At 45.8% G+C, this 20,728-nt stretch overlaps 2 non-coding genes and 1 pseudogene across 2 annotated transcripts; 1 reads left to right on the top strand and 2 right to left on the bottom strand.

Annotated features, from left to right (window-relative positions):
• Window positions 1-3,752: 3,752 nt before the first annotated feature.
• trnay-gua (transfer RNA tyrosine (anticodon GUA)) lies at window positions 3,753-3,847 on the bottom strand. The gene is made up of 2 exons: window positions 3,811-3,847; window positions 3,753-3,788 (listed from the first exon to the last, which is right to left on the bottom strand). It is a non-coding gene; the product is annotated as a tRNA-Tyr (tRNA).
• Window positions 3,848-14,199: 10,352 nt separating this feature from the next.
• trnay-gua (transfer RNA tyrosine (anticodon GUA)) lies at window positions 14,200-14,293 on the top strand. Its single transcript has 2 exons — window positions 14,200-14,236; window positions 14,258-14,293. It is a non-coding gene; the product is annotated as a tRNA-Tyr (tRNA).
• Window positions 14,294-18,450: 4,157 nt separating this feature from the next.
• Window positions 18,451-20,362, bottom strand: LOC137335631 (zinc finger protein 271-like; annotated as a pseudogene).
• Between the last annotated feature and the right edge of the window lie 366 nt (window positions 20,363-20,728).

Here is a 20,728-nt window from a genome sequence, read left to right as displayed (position 1 = left end):
TTTTATACAGCTCCATCATAACCTCCTTGCTCTTATAATCTATGCCTCGGCTAATAAAGGCAAGTATCCCATATGCCTTCTTTACCACCTTATCTACCTTTTCCGCCACCTTCAGGGATCTGTGAACTTGCACACCAAGATCCCTCTGACCCTCTGTCTTGCCTAGGGTCCTCCCATTCATTGTGTATTCCCTTGCCTTGTTAGTCCCTCCAAAGTGCATCACCTCGCACTTTTCCGGGTTAAATTCCATTTGCCACTGTTCCGCCCATCTGACCAACCCATCTATATCGTCCTGCAGACTGAGGCTATCCTCCTCGCTATTTACCACCCTACCAATTTTTGTATCATCAGCGAACTTACTGATCATACCTTTTACATTCATATCCAAGTCATTAATGTAGACCACAAACAGCAAGGGACCCAGCACCGATCCCTGTGGTACCCCACTGGCCACAGGCTTCCAGTCACAAAAACAACCTTCGACCATCACCCTCTGCCTTCTGCCACTAAGCCAGTTTTGTATCCAAAGTGCCAAGGCACCCTGGATTCCATGGGCTCGTACCTTCTTGACCAGTCTCCTGTGGGGGACTTTATCGAAGGCCTTACTGAAATCCATGTATACCACATCCACTGCGTTACCCTCATCCACACGCCTAGTCACCCCCTCAAAAGCTGTTAAATGACTATTTCTCATCAGCCTACACTCCTGTGGATGATGCTCAGATTCCAGCTGTGGGATGTGCTGTCAACAATAACATCATAAATATTAAAATAGAAAGGGATGTCATCTTGGATAAAATATGAAATCTCAAAATACTTTGTGCTCCAGGTCCAGATGATATCCACCCCCGGGTGTTTAAAGAGATGGGACGGGTGCTCTGTGAGCCCCTTGCCTGTATCTTCAACAGCTCAATAGAGTCAGGGATTGTCCCCTGAGATTGGAAGGTAGCTCACGTAGTTCCCATTTTCATGAAAGGAGACAAATCAGAGCCAGGGAAAGACAGGCCCATCAGTGTGATATCGATCTGAGGGAAGATGCTTGAAGGGATCCTAAGAGATGCTGTTTATGATCACGGGGAAAGAGAAGGGGCCATTAGAGATACTCAACACGGCTTCTGGGAAAGAAAATGGTGTCTCACAAACTTGCTTGAGTTTTTTGAAGAAGTTGCTGGGTTAGTGGATGAGGGTAATCCGGTTCACATTGTCTATCTCAGGGGTGTCAAACTCATTTCCTATGGTGAACCTGACCCGATATCATGACACTTGGCCTGGGCCACATTCAGCAAAAGTTATTAAACTGGAAAGAGATGAAAATGAACTCTATTGTTACTTCCATACATTAAGATGTTGTTTTCTGCTACTGCTGCTCCCGATACCTGGCGCCTCTGAGCTTGAACTATTGCACCAACATTTGGAGTAAATGACTGGGCTGAGGCCTGTCTTGGATAAAAACATGAGGACCACTTGTCATTACAGAACTGTGTGCCCCAAACACTAACCGTGGAAGTGAATTCCACAGACTGCCTACTCCCTATGTAAAGAAATTTCTCTTGACTACTGCTCTAAAACAGATAGCAGGGGTTAATTGTAGCTACTCACACTGTATAAGGTGGAAAGTGATGTTCCACAAGGATTGGTTCAGGGACCACTGTTCACAATTCACATAAATGATTTGGACTCGGGAATCGGAAGTACAATTTCAAAATTAACAGATGACACCAGATTGGCGGGGTGGGGTGGAGTTTGGATAATATTGATGAAGATTGTGACCAAATACAAAATACATTAATAAACTTGCAAAATGGGTGTATAATTGGCCAATGAATTTTAATGCAGATGACAGTGAATTGGAGCATTTTGGTAGCAAGAATTTGGAAATTGTGCCCTGTATACCCAAGTCCAAGTCATTAATGTATATCAAGAAAAGCAGTGGTCCCAGCACCGACCCCTGGGGAACACCGTTGTATACCTCCCTCCATTCCGAAAAACAGCTGTTCACCACTCCATTCTGTTTCCTGTTATTTGGCCAATTCTGTATCCATGCTGCTACTGCCCCTTTTATTCCATGGGCTTCAATCTTGATGACAAGCCCATTAGGCGGCACTTTATCGAATGCCTTTTGAAAGTCCATACACACCACATCAACTGCATTTCCCTCATCGACCCTCTCTGTTACCTTATCAAAAAACTGTATCAAGTTAGTTAAACACGATTTGCCTTTAACAAATCCGTGCTGGCTTTCCCTAATCCTTGTCCAAGTGACTGCTAATTCTGTCCCCGATTATCGTTGCTGGAACTTTCTCCACTGCCGAGGTTAAACTGACTGGTCTGTAGACGCTGGGTTTTGTCTTTCACCCTTTCTTGAACAATGGTGTTACATTTACAATTCTCCAGTCCTCTGGCATAACCCCCATATCTAAGGATGTTTGGAAGATTATGACCAGCACCTCTGCAATTTCCACCGTTACTTCCCTCAGCAACCGAGGATGCATCTCATCCGGACCAGATGACGTTTCTACTTTAAGTACAGCCAGCCTTTCAAGTACCTCCTCTTTATGATTTTTAGCCAATCCAGTATCTCAACGACATCTTCCTTTACTGACACTCTGGCAGCATTTTCTTCCTTGGTAAAGACAGATGCAAAGTATTTGTTTAGTACCTCCGCCATGCCCACTGCCTCCCTCTGCTACTTCCTCACTATAACCTGGGTGAGTGGTCCAATTGATAACGCATCTGCCTACGGATCAGAAGACTATCGGTTTGATTCCTTCCTGGCTCAGATGTTTTTTTTTGCAAACTGTGCATTATTTTATAGCTGTCCTAATTGCTGATGCTGCCTGGCTGCATACCTGGTAAGTGCCTTCTTATTGCAGCAAGCAGTGCATCAGTGTCAAAATCTGAAGGTCCTGAATTCAATCTTCAGAGAAGACCTCAGGGATTACGAAGCTTTTTTTCTATGTCTCACCTCATCTTTCCATCTTTGCTGCAGAGCAAAATCAAGAACTTTTGCTTACTGCAGATTTGCTGCCTCTTGACCTCTCTGTACCCAAACACACAGCGAAGATTAGGAAGTGCATGGGCTATGGACTCGCTGACAACACTCTTGTTTCTGTATAATTGCACCAAGACAATCGGTGAGTGGAGAATATAATCAACGATCCCACTACTTCTCACATGCCAAGTGAGCGATCTGCCAGTTGAGCTAAACCTCGTTTGCTGTTTGTAAATCGCCCTTCACAGTTCCCGCCTCGCACTCGCCTCCAAGCTGCTCCACGACCAGCAGAGAAATCTTGCCTTGGGTTGCCGCTCCTTGAATATATGAAATACTTTGCTCCAATCGGCGGTATCGAGCATCAGCAAGTGAGGAACAGCAGAACAGGAAGCCACGGTAATCATGAATGATGCTGAAAAGAGCCCGAGCCTGCGGAAGGAAGACGAGGTCACTGGAAAGCAACAGCCGCTCGAGCTTGAGGGAGCAGCGTGAGCCCTGACTGACTGACTGATCGAAGACCTTTTTGCCTGAAATTGAGGGCGATTTGAAGTGTTGCTGCTCAAAGGCACTCCCTGCTGGTGAGCAGAGGGAAATGCTCGAGTGAAACAGCCGTGCTCGGGCACACACAGAAAGCTTCAAGATTTGAGAAATGAAAAGTGGTGTCCTGTGACTCAGTGGCAACATGTTAATCTGTGAGGTGCCTGTAAAGTTCAGAGAGCGACCTTGAGGTCATTGTTGCTTATTCCAAAAGTACACTCACTCCTTCGAGGCGGAATTGAACCAGCGACCTAAGGATGACTTTACTTTGGTTTAATTCACTACAGTCCTCCGCTCTACCAGCTGAGCTATCGAAGGGAAGTGATAGAAAGGATTGTCTTTGGTGATTGTTCACCGTGCGCCTGTTGACATGTTCAGACTCGTGAAACAGTCGAGTCTCGAGTTAAACAAAGGCACGGATGAGGGTTTCAGCAGCAGAACTTCATTCTGGAAGTTGGGATTTGTTTCTGCTGATGTTAATAACCGCTATAACTGGGCTGAAATTCAATATTCTGGATATATGTCAAATAAATCAACTTTGTTACAAACAGAATGGGTCAATTACTTGATGAATTCAAGGTAAGAGACTAATTGATGTCCTAATTACCGATTATTATGTCTTCCTCCTTTCTCACTGCAGATTATTTCAGTTCACATACCTTCAATTACTCTCATGGCCAAGTCCCAGTTCCCCGGTCCTTACCGAGTGCCTCTCCCAGCCTTGGGATCCAGGGAAGGTATCAGTAATGTACCCGGGATCACTAAACACAAAACCCAGTCTGTGAATCACTTTCAGCTCCTGGACTTATCGTGTGTCCCACAGCATCTCGTTGACCTTCGATGTGTGAATAGAGCATCAGGTATGGGAATCTCGGCTTAAATTTAAATCCACTCTCCAAATGTATTTAACAAAATACAAACAAGTAAACACATCACGGCCCAATAATCCAGCAATAAATTCAAAGGAATAATTCTGTTATCAAACTCTATGAGTGGACATAGAATCATAGAATCATAGAAGATTGCAACATGGAAACAGGCACTTTGGCCCAACATGTCCATGTCGCCCAGTTTATACCACTAAGCTAGTCCCAATTGCCTGCACTTGGCCCATATCCCTCTATACCCATCTTACCCATGTAACTGTCCAAATGCTTTTTAAAACACAAAATTGTACCCGCCTCTATTACTGCCTCTGGCAGCTCGTTCCAGACACTCACCACCCTTTGAGTGAAAAAATTGCCCCTCTGGACCCTTTTGTATCTCTCCCCTCTCACCTTAAATCTATGCCCCCTCGTTATAGACTCCCCTACCTTTGGGAAAAGATTTTGACTATCTACCTTATCTATGCCCCTCATTATTTTATAGACTTCTATAAGATCACCCTACTCTCCAAGGAAAAAAGTCTCAGCCAATCCAACCTCTCCCTATAACTCAAACCATCAAGTCCTGGTAGCATCCTAGTAAATCTTTTCTGCACTCTTTCTAGTTAAATAATATCCTTTCCATAATAGGGTGACCAGAATTGTACACAGTATTCCAAGTGTGGCCTTACTAATGTCTTTTCCAACTTCAATAAGACATCCCAACTCCTGTATTCAATGTTCTGACCAATGAAACCAAGCATGCTCAATGCCTTCTTCACCACCCTATCCACCTGTGACTCCACTTTCAAGGAGCTATGAACCTGTACTCCTAGATCTCTTTGTTCTATAACTCTCCCCAACGCCCTACCATTAACGGAGCAGGTCCTGGCACGATTCGAACTACCAAAATGCATCACAGAATAAAGAAAAATCCCAACTCTCAGATCCCCTCGAATCCTTTGAAAATTCCTTACAAATCTTGACAATAATCAACAAGTCTAATTGAATGTTGACCTTTATCTTGAGTGGGGTTGGAATACAGAAGTGATGCTTCAGTTGTAAAGAACCTTGGTCAGACCCCACCTGAAGAACTGGGCACCGAACCGAGAGAGAGATCAATTGGCCTTGGGAAAGATACAGTGCAGATTCACCAGAATGACACCTGTGTTAGAAGGATTAAATTATGAGGACGGGTGGCATAAACTTGGTTTTTATTTCAATGAGTTTATAACATTGAAATGTGATCACATCGAGATGTTTAAAATAATAAAGGTTTACAATAAGGTAGATACAGAGAAATGATTTAATCTGGAGGAGGAATCCAGAACAAGAGGGCATAAGAAATAGGAGCATGAGTGGGCCATACGGCCCCTCGAGCATGCCGTGCCATTCAGTAAGTACATGGCTGATCTTCAACCTTAACTCCACTTTCCTGCCTGATTCCTTGATTCTCTCGGTGCACAAAAATCTCTCCATCTCATTCTTGAATATAATCAATGTCTGAGCATCCACAGCCCTCTGGGGTAGAGAATTCTAAGGATTCACAACCCTCTGAATAAAGAAATATTTCCTCATCTCATTCCTAAATGGCCGATCCCTTATCCTGAGACGATGCCCCTTAGTTTTAGACTTTCCAGCCAGGGGAAACAGCCTCTCAGCATCTACCCTGTCAAGCCCTCTAAGAATGTTAGACGTTTCAATGAGATCACCTCTCATTCTTCTAAACTCCAGAGAATATAGGGCCATTCTACTCAATCTCTCCTCATACAACAACCCTCTCATCCCAGGAATCAATCTAGTGAACCTTCGTTGCACCCCCTCGAATCAAGTATATCCTTCCTCAGGTAAGGAGACCAAAACTGTACACATTACTCCAGGTGTGGTCTCACCAAAGCCCTATATAATTGCAGCAAGACTTCGTTACTCTTAATCTCCAACCCACTAAAAATAAAGGCCAACATATTATTTGCTTTCCTAATTGTTTGCTGTACCTCCATGTTAACTTTCTGTGATCTGTGCACAAGGACACCCAAATCCCTCTGAACACCAACATTTCTTAAACTCTCACCTTTTAAAAAATATTCTGCTTTTCTATTCTTCCTCCCAAAGTGAATAATTTTCACATTTCCCCACATTGGACTCCATCTGCCACCTTCTTGATAATCTTAAAAATAGAGCTAGTTCATTTAAGAGCAAAATAAGGCGGCAATTTTTCACACAAACGATAGTGGAAATTACAAACTCACTTCCCCGAAAGGCTGTGGATGCTGGGGCTCGATTGAAATTTTCAATATTGAGCTCAATAGATTTGTGTTGTGTGAGGGTTGCAAGGGATATGGAGCAAAGACGAGTAAATGGCGTTGTGACACAGATTAGTCCTGATCCAATTGAACGGCGGAGCAGGCTTCAGGGGCTGAATGGCAAATTTCAGTTTCTGAACCCAGTAATTGACACCAATCACCTCCACTCTGATAAAAAAAACACCACAGGCACTGACACAAATCACCACCTAACTGATTAAAACCAACTCCACAGTCACAGATACCAACATCCTCCTGTCTGATAAAAAACAACCCCACAGTCACTGATACCAATCTCAATGAATGGTGAAACAGGCTCGAGGGGCTGAATGGTCTACACCTGTTCCTAATTGTAAACAATTTTACAACACCAAGTTATAGTCCAACGATTTTATTTTTAATCCCACAAGCTTTCGGGGGCTTTCCCCTTCCTCAGGCGGTGTGGAAGTGACAATTTCGAATCCTTCGCATTTTTAAATCACAGAACAAAGCCTGGTGATTCCTGCCCGTTGCCAAGGCAATCACAGTGAGCAGACAGAAAGGTGTCATCTAAAAGGCCACTGAATGTACAACCCCCCCAAAAAAAAAAGAGAGAGAGAGGCAGAACGAAGAAAGTCAATGACCCGTTATATTAAAAACAGATAACATTTGTTCGCTGGTGGGGTTACGTGTAGTGTGACATGAACCCAAGATCCCGGTTGAGGCCGTCCCCATGGGTGCGGAACTTGGCTATCAATTTCTGCTCGACGATTTTGCGTTGACGTGTGTCTCGAAGGCCGCCTTGGAGTACGCTTACCCGAAGGTTGGTGGCTGAATGTCCTTGACTGCTAAAGTGTTCCCCGGCTGGGAGGGAACCCTCCTGTCTGGCGATTGTTGTGCAGTGTCCGTTCATCCATTATCGCAGCGTCTGCATGGTCTCGCCAATGTACCATGCTCTGGGGCATCCTTTCCTGCAACGTATGAGGTAGACAACGTTGGCCGAGTCACAGGTTGTATGAACCGTGCACCTGGTGGGTGGTGTCCTCTCGTGTGATGGTGGTATCTGTGTCGATGATCTGGCATGTCTTGCAGAGGTTACCGTGGCAGGGTTGTGTGGTGTCGCGGACGCTGTTCTCCTGAAAGCTGGGTAATTTGCTGCGAACGATGGTCTGTTTGAGGTTGGGTGGCTGTTTAAAGGCGAGTAGTGGAGGTGTGGGGATGGCCATAGCGAGGTGTTTGTCCTCATTGATGACATGTTGAAGGCTGCGGAGAACATGGCGTAGTTTCTCCGCTCCGGGGAAGTACTGGACGACGAAGGGTACTCTGTTGGTTGCGTCCCGTGTTAGTCTTCTGAGGAGGTCTATGCAATTTTTCGCTGTGGCCCGTCAGAACTGTCGATCGATGAGTCGAGCGTCATATCCCGTTCTTACTAGGGCGTCTTTCAGCGTCTGTAGGTGTCCATCGCGTTCCTCCTCGTCTGAGCAGACCCTGTGTATTCGCAGGGCCTGTCCGTAGGGGATGGCCTCTTTGACGTGGTTAGGGTGGAAGCTGGAAAAGTGGAGCATCGTGAGGTTGTCCGTGGGCTTGCGGTAGAGTGAGGTGCTGAGGTGCCCGTCTTTAATGGAGATTCGTGTGTCCAAGAAAGAAGCTGATTCTGAGGAGTAGTCCATGGTGAGCTTGATGGTGGGATGGAATTTGTTGATGTTATCGTGTAGTCTCTTCAGTGATTCCTCACCGTGGGTCCATAGAAAGAAAATGTCGTCGATGTATCTGGTGTATAGTGTTGGTTGGAGGTCTTGTGCAGTGAAGAAGTCCTGCTCGAACTTGTGCATGAAAATGTTGGCGTATTGGGGTGCGAATTTGGTCCCCATGGCTGTTCCGTGTGTTTGGGGAAAGAACTGGTTATCGAAGGTGAAGACATTGTGATCCAGGATGAAGCGGATGAGTTGTAGGATGGCGTCTGGGGATTGGCTGTTGTTGGTGTTGAGTATTGATGCTGTCGCAGCGATGCCATCATCGTGGGGGATACTGGTGTATAGTGCCGAGACGTCCATCGTGGTGAGAAGTGTTCCTGGTTCAACTGGTCCGTGGGTACTGAGTTTTTGTAGGAAGTCTGTAGTTTCGCGACAGAAGCTGGGGGTTCCCTGTACGATGGGTTTCAGGATGCCCTCAATGTATCCAGAGAGGTCCTGACCTTCAAAGCATCCTGCACGCTCTCATCCCACGTACTCCCAGAGTGGGAGACTTCTACTGCCTCCCAAAGAAACACAAAGCCAACACACCCGGACGTCCTATCGGATCCCTGTGTGAGAACTTCTCTGGATACATCGAGGGCATCCTGAAACCCATCGTACAGGGAACCCACAGTTCTGTCGCGACACTACAGACTTCCTACAAAAACTCAGTACCCACAGACCAGTTGAACCAGGAACACTTCTCACCACGATGGACGTCTCGGCACTGTACACCAGTATCCCCCACGATGACGGCATCGCTGCGACAGCATCAATACTCAACACCAACAACAGCCAATCCCCAGACGCCATCCGACAACTCATCCGCTTCATCCTGGATAACAATGTCTTCACCTTCGATAACCAGTTCTTTACCCAAACACACGGAACAGCCATGGGGACCAAATTCGCACCCCAATACGCCAACATTTTCATGCACAAGTTCGAGCACGACTTCGTCACTGCACAGGACCTCCAACCAACACTATACACCAGATACATCGACGACATTTTCTTTCTATGGACCCACGGCGAAGAATCACTGAAGAGACTACACGATAACATCAACAAATTCCATCCCACCATCAAGCTCACCATGGACTACTCCTCAGAATCAGCTTCTTTCTTGGACACACGAATCTCCATTAAAGACGGGCACCTCAGCACCTCACTCTACAGCAAGCCCACGTACAGCCTCACGATGCTCCACCTTTCCAGCTTCCACCCTAACCATGTCAAAGAGGCCATCCCCTATGGACAGGCCCTGCGAATACACAGGGTCTGCTCAGACGAGGAGGAACGCGATGGACACCTACAGACGCTGAAAGACGCCCTAGTAAGAACGGGATATGATGCTCGACTCATCGATCAACAGTTCCGACGGGCCACAGCGAAAAATCACGTCGACCTCCTCAGAAGACTAACACGGGACACAACCAACAGAGTACCCTTTGTCGTCCAGTACTTCCCCGGAGCGGAGAAACTACGCCATGTTCTCCGCAGCCTTCAACATGTCATCAATGACGACAAACACCTCGCTATGGCCATCCCCACACCTCCACTACTCGCCTTTAAACAGCCACCCAACCTCAAACAGACCATCGTTCGCAGCAAATTACCCAGCTTTCAGGAGAACAGCGTCCACGACACCACACAACCCTGCCACGGTAACCTCTGCAAGACATGCCAGATCATCGACACAGATACCACCATCACACGAGAGGACACCACCCACCAGGTACATGGTTCATACTCCTGTGACTCGGCCAACGTTGTCGACCTCATACGTTGCAGGAAAGGATGCCCCAGAGCATGGTACATTGGCGAGACCATGCAGACGCTGCGACAACGGATGAACGGACACCGCGCAACAATCGCCAGACAGGAGGGTTCCCTCCCAGTCGGTGAACACTTCAGCAGTCAAGGACATTCAGCCACCGATCTTCGGGTAAGCGTACTCCAAGGCGGCCTTCAAGACACACGACAACGCAAAATCGTCGAGCATAAATTGATAGCCAAGTTCCGCACCCATGAGGACGGCCTCAACCGGGATCTTGGGTTCATGTCATGCTACACGTAACCCCACCAGCGAACAAAAGTTATCTATTTTTAATATAACGGGTCATTTGCTGTCTTTCTCTTCCTTCCGGATGTTTCTATGTTTCTGCCTCTCTCTCTCTGTTTTTTTCTACTTTTTGGTTGTTTGTATATTCGGTGGCCCTGTAGGTAACACCTCTCTGTCTGAACACTTTGATTGCCTTGGCAACGGGCAGTTGGAAAGACGATCTGTAATCACCAGGTATTGTTCTCTGATTTATAAATGCGAAATGTCCGAGGATTTCATTTCCACATTCACCTGAGGAAGGAGGACGCCTCCGAAAGCTTGTGATTATGAAATAAAATTGTTGGACTATAACTTGGTGTTGTAAAATTGTTTACAAATTGTCAACCCCAGTCCATAACCGGCATCTCCACATCATTTTTAAACCTGATTGATGTCAAACTCGAGGGGAAAACTGGCCCTTTCTGTTGTGGCTTTAAACAGATGGAACCGTGTGGGTGGAGCAAAGATTTCAACATTTGTTCTAAAATGGATTAATTCAGGACAGACAGCAGGGATTATTGGAGGAAATAACACAGTGTAGGGATAAAATGCAATGGATGTTGTGAAGATGGATTGTTAAAAAGTGTTTGAGAAGATGCCGGACAGGAGGCTTGTTGATAAGATTAAAGCTCACGGTATTAAAGGGAGTGGGTCAGTGTGGATGGGAAGTTGGATAAAGGGCAGAGTGGTGGTTAATGGATGTTTTTCAGACTGTGGGGATGTAAACGGTGGTGTCACCCAGGGGCAATGACCTGGGCTTAGGTACAAGGGCATTAGATCAACATTTCCTGACAACACCAAGATAGGGAGCATTAAGAACTGTGAAGAGGAATGTTAGCAACTTAAGTGTGATATAGGAACATTAGGAACAGGAGTAGGCCATTCAGCCCCTCAAGCCTGTTCCACCATTCAGTGAGATGGGTGTCAGTGAGTATGGGGTTGGTTTGTATCAGACAGGTTAAGATTAATGTCAGTGACTGTGGTGTTTTTTTCAGAATGGAGGTGCTTGGTGTCAGTGACTGGGTTCAGGAACAGGAATTCGCCATTTAGCCCCTGAAGCCAACTCCACCATTCAATTGGATCAGGACTAATCTGTACCACAACTCCATTTACTCGCCTTTGTTCCATATCCCTTGCAACCCTCAAACAACACAAATCTATCAATCTCAATTTTGAAAGTTTCAATCGAGCCCCAGCATCCACAGCCTTTTGGGGAAATGAGTTTGTAATTTCCACTTTGTTTTGCTCTTAAATGACCTAGCTCTAATTTTAAGATTATCAAGAAGGTGGCAGATGGAGTACAATGTGGGGAAATTTGGAAATTATTCACTTTGGTGGGAAGAATAGAAAAGCAGAATATTTTCTAAAAGCTAATATGCAGGTACAGCAAACAATTAGGAAAGCAAATAGTATGTTGGCCTTTATTGTAAGTGCATTGAGGAATAAGAGTAAGGAAGTCTTGCTGCAATTGTATAGGGCTTTGGTGAGACCACACCTGGAGTACTGTGTACAGTTTTGGTCTCCGTACCTGAGGAAGGATATATTTGATTCGAGGGGGTGCAACAAAGGTTCACTGGATTGATTCCTGGGATGATAGGGTTGTTGTATGAGGAGAGATTGAGTAGAATTGCCCTATATTCTCTGGAGTTTGGAAGAATGAGAGGTGATCTGATTGAAACGTCTAAAATTCTTAGAGGGCTTGACAGGGTCGATGCTGAGAGGCTGTTTCCCCTGGCTGGAAATTCTAGAACTAGGGGGCATAGTCTCAGGATAAGGGATCGGCCAATTAGGACTGAGATGAGGAAAGATTTCTTCACTCAGAGGGTGGTGAAACTTTGGAATTCTCTCCCTCAGAGGGCTGTGGATGCTCAGACATTTTTGGACACCGAGGGAATCAAGGAATCGGGCAGGAAAGTGGAGTTAAGGTAGAAGATCAGCCATGTACTGACTGTTTGGCAGAGCAGGCTCGAGGGGCCGTATGGCCCACTCCTGCTCCTATTTCTTATGCCCTCTTGTTCTGGATTCCTCCTCCAGAAGAAATCATTTCTCTGTATCTACCTTATTGAATCCCTCTATTATTTTAAACACCTCGATGAGATCACATCTCAATGTTCTGAATTCAATGGAATAAAAACCAAGTTTCAGCAACCCGTCCTCATAATTTAATCCTTTTAACCCCGGTATCATTCTGGTGAATCTGCACTGTATCTTTCCCAAGGCCGATTTATCTCTCCTTAGGTTCGGTGCCCAGTTCTCCAGGTGGGGTCTGACCAAGGTTCTTTACAACTGAAGCATCACTTCTGTATTCCAACCCCACTCAAGATAAAGGTCAACATTAAATTAGACTTGTTGATTATTGTCAAGATTTGTAAGGTATTTGCAAAGGATTCGAGGGGATCTTCGAGTTGGGATTTTTCTTTATTCTGTCCACTCGAGGAGTTTGATAACAGACTTACTCCTTTGAATTTACTGCTGGATTATTGAGCCGTGATGTGTTTACTTATTTGTATTTTGTTAAATACATTTGCTGAGTGTATTTAAATTGAAGACGAGATTTCCAGGCCTGATGCTCTATTCACACATCGAAGGTGAGAGAGAAGCTGTGGGACACACGATAAGTCCAGTAGCTGAAAGTGATTCACAGACTGGGTTTTGTGTTCAGTGATCCCGGGTACATTACCGATACCTTCCCTGGATCCCAAGGCTGGGAGAGGCACTCAGGAAGGACCGGGGAATTGGGACTTGGCCATGAGAGTAATTGAAGATATGAGAACTGAAATAATCTGAAGTGAGAAAGGAAAAAATGCAGAATTATCGGTAGTTAGGACATCAATTAGTCTCTTATCTTGATTTCAGCAAGTAATTGAACCATTCTGTTTGAAACAAAGTTGATTTATTTGACATAGATCCACAATATTGAATTTCAGCCCAGTTATAGTGGTTATTAACATCAGCAGAACCAAATCCAAACTTCCACAATGAAGTTCTGCTGCTGAAACCCTCATCCGTGCCTTTGTTTACCTCTAGATTCGACCATTCCAATGCTTTGCTGTCCCGGCCTTCCACTTTACACCCTCCGTAAATTTGAACCCACAATCTCCAGATCAATAATCAGTCCCATTATTCATTGTGTCACTGGCCCAGGCTGTGGAGAACACGGAGCAGCTCACACTCCCACAGCGCTGCGGTATGAGCAGGTACCGAGTCAGCCTCAGTCATGAGCACTGGAATCCACGAGTCCGGGTGTGTCAAAGGTGCACGGTGAACAATCACCAAAGTGAAATATTTTTGCCGCTTCCCTTCCATACCTCAGCTGGTCGAGCGACAAGACTGTCGCGGAAAATAAGACAAAGTCATCCTTATGTCATTTGTTGAATTCCGGCTTGATGGAGTACGTGTGCTTTTGCAATAAGCAGCAATTAGTTCAAGGTCACTCTCTTAATTTTACACACAACTTACAGATTAACATGTTGCCATGAAAGCACAGGACGCCTCTTTTCCTTTCACAAACTTCAGAACTTTCTGTGTCTGCCCAAACAAGGCTGTTTTGCCTCTGCTCACCAGCAGGGAGTGCTTTTGAGCAGCAATACTTCAAAACACTCAGCTCTCGCTTTCAGGCAAAAGAAGTCTGAACATGTCAACAGGCGCACGGTGAACAATCACCAAAGACAATCCTTTCTATCGCTTCCCTTCGATAGCTCAGCTGGTAGAGCGGAGGACTGTAGATAATTAAACAAAGTAAAGTCATCCTTAGGTCGCTGGTTCAATTCCGGCTCGAAGGAGTGAGTGCTTTTGGAATAAGCAGCAATTACCTCAAGGTCATTCTCTGAACTTTGCAGGCACCTCCCAGATTAAAATGTTGCCACTGAGTCACAGGACACCACTTTTCCTTTCTCAAACCTGAAAGCTTTCTGTGTCTGCCCGAGCACGGCTGTTTCACTCGAGCTTTTCCCTCTGCTCACCAGCAGGGAGTGCCTTTGAGCAGCAACACTTCAAATCGCCCTCAATTTCAGGCAAAAAAGGTCTTCGATCAGTCAGTCAGTCAGGGCTCACGCTGCTCCCTCAAGCTCGGGCGGCTGTTGCTTTCCGGTGACCTCGTCTTCCTTCCGCAGGCTCGGGCTCTTCTCAGCATCATTCATGATTACTGTGGCTTCCCGTTCTGCTGTTCCTCACTTGCTGATGCTCGATACCGCCGATTGGAGCAAAGTATTTAATATATTCAAGGAGCGGCAACCCAAGGCAAGATTTCTCTGCTGGTCGTGGAGCAGCTTGGAGGCGAGTGCGAGGCGGGAACTGTGAAGGGCGATTTACAAACAGCAAACGAGGAATTAGCTCAACTGGCAGAGCGGTCACTTGGCCTGTGAGAAGTAGTGGGATCGTTGATTATATTCTCCACTCACCGTTTGTCTTGATGCAATTATACAGAAAGAAGAGTGTTGTCAGCGAGTCCATAGCCCATGTACTTCCTAAACTTTACTGTGTGTTTGAGTACAGAGAGGTCAAGGGGCAGAACATCTTTTGATGGGCTGCAGTCAGCAAAAGTTCTTGATTTTGCTCTGCACCAAAGATGGAAAGATGAGGTGAGAGATGGAAAAAAAGCTTCGTAATCCCTGATGCCTTCTCTGAAGTTTGAATTCAGGACCCTCAGATTATGACACTGATGCACTGCTTGCTGCACTGAGAAGGCACTTACCAGGTCTGGAGCCAGGCAGCACCACCAAGTTGGACAGTTTGCAAGGTATTGAAAGCAATAAAATAATGTACAGTTTGCAAAAAAATTCCCAAACCAAGTAGGAATCGAACCTCTTGTTTTCTAATCCATAATCATATGCGTTATCCATTGCACCACTAGTCACAATTATAGTGAGGAAGTAGCATTGTGAGGCAGTGAGCATGGCAGAGGTACTAAATAAATACTTTCCATCTGTCTTCACCAAGGAAGAAGATGCTTCAAGAATGTCAGTAAAGGAAGATGTAGTTGAGATACTGGATTGGCTAAAAATTCATAAAAAGGAGGTACTTGAAAGGCTGGCTGGACTTAAAGTAGAAACGTCACCTGGTCCGGATGGGATGCATCCTCGGTTAGTGAGGGAAGTAACGGTGGAAATTGCAGAGGTACTGGCCATAATCTTCCAAACATCCATGGATAAGGGGGTGATGCCAGATGACTGGAGAATTGCAAATGTTACACCCTTGTTCAAGAAAGGGTGAAAGATAAAACCCAGCATCAACAGACCAGTTAGTTTAACCTCGGTAGTGGGGAAAGTTCCAGCAACGATAATCCGGGAGAGAATTAGCAGTCACTTGGACAAGGATTAGAGAAAGCCAGCACGGATTTGTTAAAGGTAAATCGTGTTTAATTAAATTGATACAGTTTTTTGATGAGGTAACAGAGAGTAGATGAGGGAAATGCAGCTAATGTGGTGTGTATGGACTTCCAAAAGGCGTCAGATAAAGTGCCTCACAATGGGTTTGTCATCAAGATTGAAGTCCATGGAATAAAAGGGGGCAGTAGCAGCATGGATACAGAATTGGCTAAATAACAGGAAACAGAGTGTAGTGGTGAACGGTTGTTTTTCGGAATGGAGGGAGATGCACAGTGGTGTTCCCCAGGGGTCGGTGCTGGGACCACTGCTTTTCTTGATATACATTAATGACTTGGACTTGGGGATACAGGGCACAATTTCCAAATTCTTGCTACCAAAATGCTCCAATTCACTGTCATCTGCATTAAAATTCATTGGCCAATTATACACCCATTTTTCAAGTTTATTAATGTATTATGTATTTGGTCGCAATCTTCATTAATATTATCTAAACTCCACCCCACCCGCCAATCTGGTGTCATCTGTAAATTTTGAAATTGTACTTCTGATTCAGAGTCCAAATCGTTGATGTGAATTGTGAACAATGGTCCCAGAACCAATCCTTGTGGAACATCACTTTCCACCTTATACAGTGTGTGTCGCTACAATTAACCCCTGCTATCTGTTTTAGAGCAGTAGTCAAGAGAAACTTCTTTAGATAGGGAGTTGTCAGTCTGTGGAATTCACTTCCACGGTTAGTGTTTGGGTCACACAGTTCTGTAATGACAAGTGGTCCTCATGTTTTTATCCAAGACAGGCCTCAGGCCAGTCATTTACTCCAAATGTTGGTGCAATAGTTCAAGCTAAGAGGCACCAGGTATCGGGAGCAGCAGTAGCAGTAAACAACATCTTAATGTATGGAAGTAACAATAGAGTTCATTTTCATCTATTTCCAGTTTAATAACTTGTGCTGAATGTGGTCCAGGCCAAGTATCATGATATCAGGTCAGGTTCACCATAGGAAATGAGTTTGACACCCCTGAGATAGACAATGTGAACCGGATTACCCTCATCCACTAACCCAGCAACTTCTTCAAAAAACTCAAGCAAGTTTGTGAGACACCATTTTCTTTCCCAGAAGCCGTGTTGAGTATCTCTAATGGCCCCTTCTCTTTCCCCGTGATCATAAACAGCATCTCTTAGGATCCCTTCAAGCATCTTCCCTCAGATCGATGTCACACTGATGGGCCTGTCTTTCCCTGGCTCTGATTTGTCCCCTTTAATGAAAATGGGAACTACGTGAGCTACCTTCCAATCTCAGGGGACAATCCCTGACTCTATTGAGCTGTTGAAGATACAGGCAATGTGCTCAAAGAGCACCCGTCCCATCTCTTTAAACACCCGGGGGTGGATATCATCTGGACCTGGAGCAGAAACTATTTGGAGATTTCGTATTTTATCCCAGATGACATCCCTTTCTATTTTAATATTTATGATGTTATTGTTGACAGCACATCCCACAGCTGGAATCTGAGCATCATCCACAGGAGTGTCGGCTGATGAGAAATAGTCATTTAACAGCTCTGCCATAGCCTGGTAATCTGTCCTGAACTGTCTCTCAGTGGCCCTAAACCATCTTTAATGGTCTTCTGAATCCTGACGTAGCTGGAAAGACGTTTGCTATTATTCCTACAATTGGGCACCATCTTCTTTTCAAAGATCTCTGAGCTTCTCTAAAGGCTGCTTGTGTCTCCCTCGATTGTGGGTGATATTTGTCCCAATTCTCCTGTAAACTGAATTCATCCTGATCCGATCTGGGTTAAATGTAAGACAGTTCAGGGAGTCAGGAATCATTCACCCAGAGACCCACACTGACAGGTAAAACCCCAGATGGTTCCTTAGTAAGGATTCCTCTGGTACCTCAGCATATATTTGTCAGCTATCTTACAGTCCACTCCTGGAGGCCCCACTCCCTGAGCCTGCAACCTTCAGCAGGGTCAGTGGTGGAGTTCCGCAGTGGGAGTGATCCCAGAGTAACTGTCGGGATCGCCCCCACCCTGTGGATGGTCAGGGTCGTGTATTTTTAGTGATCCTGGTGTCTAACACGCACACATCAATAAAACCATGAATTCTGGAAACACACTGCAGGTCCTTCTTTATCTGGAGATCGAATGACTGTTGTATAATTGTACCAGCAGTTAACAGGCTGCTGTGAACTCCTCCCTCTGCTATTTTAATACAGACTTCAAATCATTTATTTTTAACGGGTTTATTTTAAATGCGTTAACGCCTGCCTTAAATGGTAGCCTCAGGACTGTCACTCAAACAGTTGAAATCTCCATAGAATAATTACCACAGTCATTTTTGGACTGGACGCCGCAGTGACTTTGCTGTCAGAGAAGGGAGACGAGAAAGACCAAAGTGCCGTTTGCCCTCTCAGTGTGGCCCTGAAGGACTGTGTCCAGGCTGAAGTTCTGTTCCCACCGGACGATCCTCCCCCCAGATTGTCCTTTCTGAGCTCCAGTCAGGTGATGCTAAACACTCAGGTGGGAAACACCAAAATCTACAACAAGGTGTTTAAAACAAATCTGATTTATTTAACAGATATCCAGAATATTAAACTCCAGCCCAGTTATAGGGGTTATTGACATCAGCAGAAACAAACCCCAACTGTCAGAATGAACATGGTTCAGTCCTGGATGTGATTAACAGCAGAATCCGACCCCTGCAGTCAAATGTGAACTCGCTGGTGTCTCAGCACGTGTGATGACTGAGTGAATCCCTTCCCACACACGGAGCAGGTGAACAGTCTCTCCCCAGTGTGAGTGCGTCGATGTCTCAGCAGTTCGTTTCTGATTTTAAATCTCTTCCCAAAGTCAGAACATTTAAAGGTCTCTCATCAGTGTGAACTCGCTGGTGTCTCAGCAGGGTGGATGACCGAGTGAATCCCTTCTCACAGAAGGAACAGGTGAACGGCCTCTCCCCAGTGTGAGTGCGCTGGTGTGTCAGCAGATCAATTTTGCTTTTAAATCTCTTCTCACAGTCAGAACATTTAAAAGGTCTCTCATCAGTGTGAACTCGCTGGTGTGACAGAAGGTTGGATGACCGAGTAAATCTCTTCCCACACAAGGAACAGGTGAACGGCCTCTCCCCAATGTGAGTGCGTTGGTGTCTCACCATTTCGTTTCTGATTTTAAATCTCTTCCCACAGTCAGGACACTTAAAAGGTCTCTCATCAGTGTGAACTCGCTGGTGTGACAGAAGGTGTGATGATTGAGTGAATCTCTTCTTACACGCAGAGCAGGTGAATGGCCTCTCCCCAGTGTGAGCTCGCTGGTGTGTCAGCAGAGTGGATGACCGAGTGAATCCCTTCCCACACACAGAGCAGGTGAACGGCCTCTCCCCAGTGTGGGTGTGTTGGTGCATCAACAAGGTGGATGACCGAGTGAATCCCTTCCCACATGCAGTGCAGGTGAACGGCCACTCCCCAGTGTGACTGCGTTGTTGTGACAGCAGATCAATTTTGCTGTTGAATCTCTTCTCACAGTCAGAACATTTAAAAGGTCTCTCATCAGAGTGAACTCGCTGGTGTGACAGAAGGTTGGATGACCGAGTGAATCTCTTCCCACACAAGGAACAGGTGAACGGTCTCTCCCCAGTGTGAGTGCGCTGGTGTCTCAATAGTTCAATTCTGATTTTAAATCTCTTCCCACAGTCAGAACATTTAAAAGGTCTCTCATCAGAGTGAACTCGCTGGTGTTGCAGAAGGTGGGATGACTGAGTGAATCTCTTCTTACACACGGAGCAGGTGAAAGGCCTCTCCCCAGTGTGAACTCGCTGGTGTGTCAGCAGGATGGATGACCGAGTGAATCCCTTCCCACACACGGAGCAGGTGAACGGCCTCTCCCCAGTGTGAGTGCGTTGGTGTGTCAGCAGATTCCTTTTGCTTTTAAACCTCTTCTCACAGTCAGAACATTTAAAAGGTCTCTCATCAGAGTGAACTCGCTGGTGTGACAGAAGGTGGGATGACTGAGTGAATCTCTTCTTACACACGGAGCACGTGAATGGGCTCTCCCTAGTGTGAACTCGCTGGTGTGTCAGCAGGGTGGATGAACCAGTGAATCCCTTCCCACACACGGAGCAGGAGAACGGCCTCTCCTCAGTGTGAACTCGCTGGTGTGACAGAAGCTGAGATGACCGAGTGAATCCCTTCCCACACACGGTGCAGGTGAACGGCCTCTCCCCGGTGTGAATGCGTTGGTGTGTCAGCAGGTTACTTTTGCTTTTAAACCTCTTTTCACAATTCGAACACTTAAAAGGTCGCTTATCAGAGTGAAATCGCTGGTGCATCAGGAGGCTGTATGACTGAGTGAATCCCTTCCCACACACGGAGCAGGTGAACGGTCTCTCCCCGGTGTGATTGCGTCGATGAGTTTCCAGCAGTGACGGGTAATTGAATCCCTTCCCACAGTCCCCACATTTCCACGGTTTCTCCGTGGTCCGGGTGTCCTTGTGTCTCTCCAGGTTGGACGATCAGTTGAAGCCTCGTCCACACACAGAACACGTGTACAGTTTCTCCCCGCTGTGAATGGTGTGATGTTTTTTCAGGCTATGTAACTGGTTAAAGCTCTTTCCACAGTCAGTGCACTGGAACACTCTCACCCGGGTGTGTGTGTCTTGGTGCTTTTCCACTCACACTGATGTTTGAAATCTTCTCCCAGAGATAGAACAGACAAACATTTCTCCTTCCACATTCAAAGGCCGATGATCTTCAAGTCCTGATGAATCAAATGACTCTGTCAGATCTTGACGTGATCTTTGGTTTGAGTTTCCTGTCTGCAAATCCTCCCCTTCTCATCCCCTGTAAAAGGAGTTTATAAAAGTTATCACTGTAAGTACAGGATAAAAATT

Source organism: Heptranchias perlo, chromosome 20 (genome assembly GCF_035084215.1).
Source record: "Heptranchias perlo isolate sHepPer1 chromosome 20, sHepPer1.hap1, whole genome shotgun sequence".
Taxonomy (NCBI): domain Eukaryota; kingdom Metazoa; phylum Chordata; class Chondrichthyes; order Hexanchiformes; family Hexanchidae; genus Heptranchias; species Heptranchias perlo.
The sequence above is the reverse complement of the archived record's forward strand: the minus strand, read 5'-3'. Positions and strand labels throughout refer to the sequence as shown.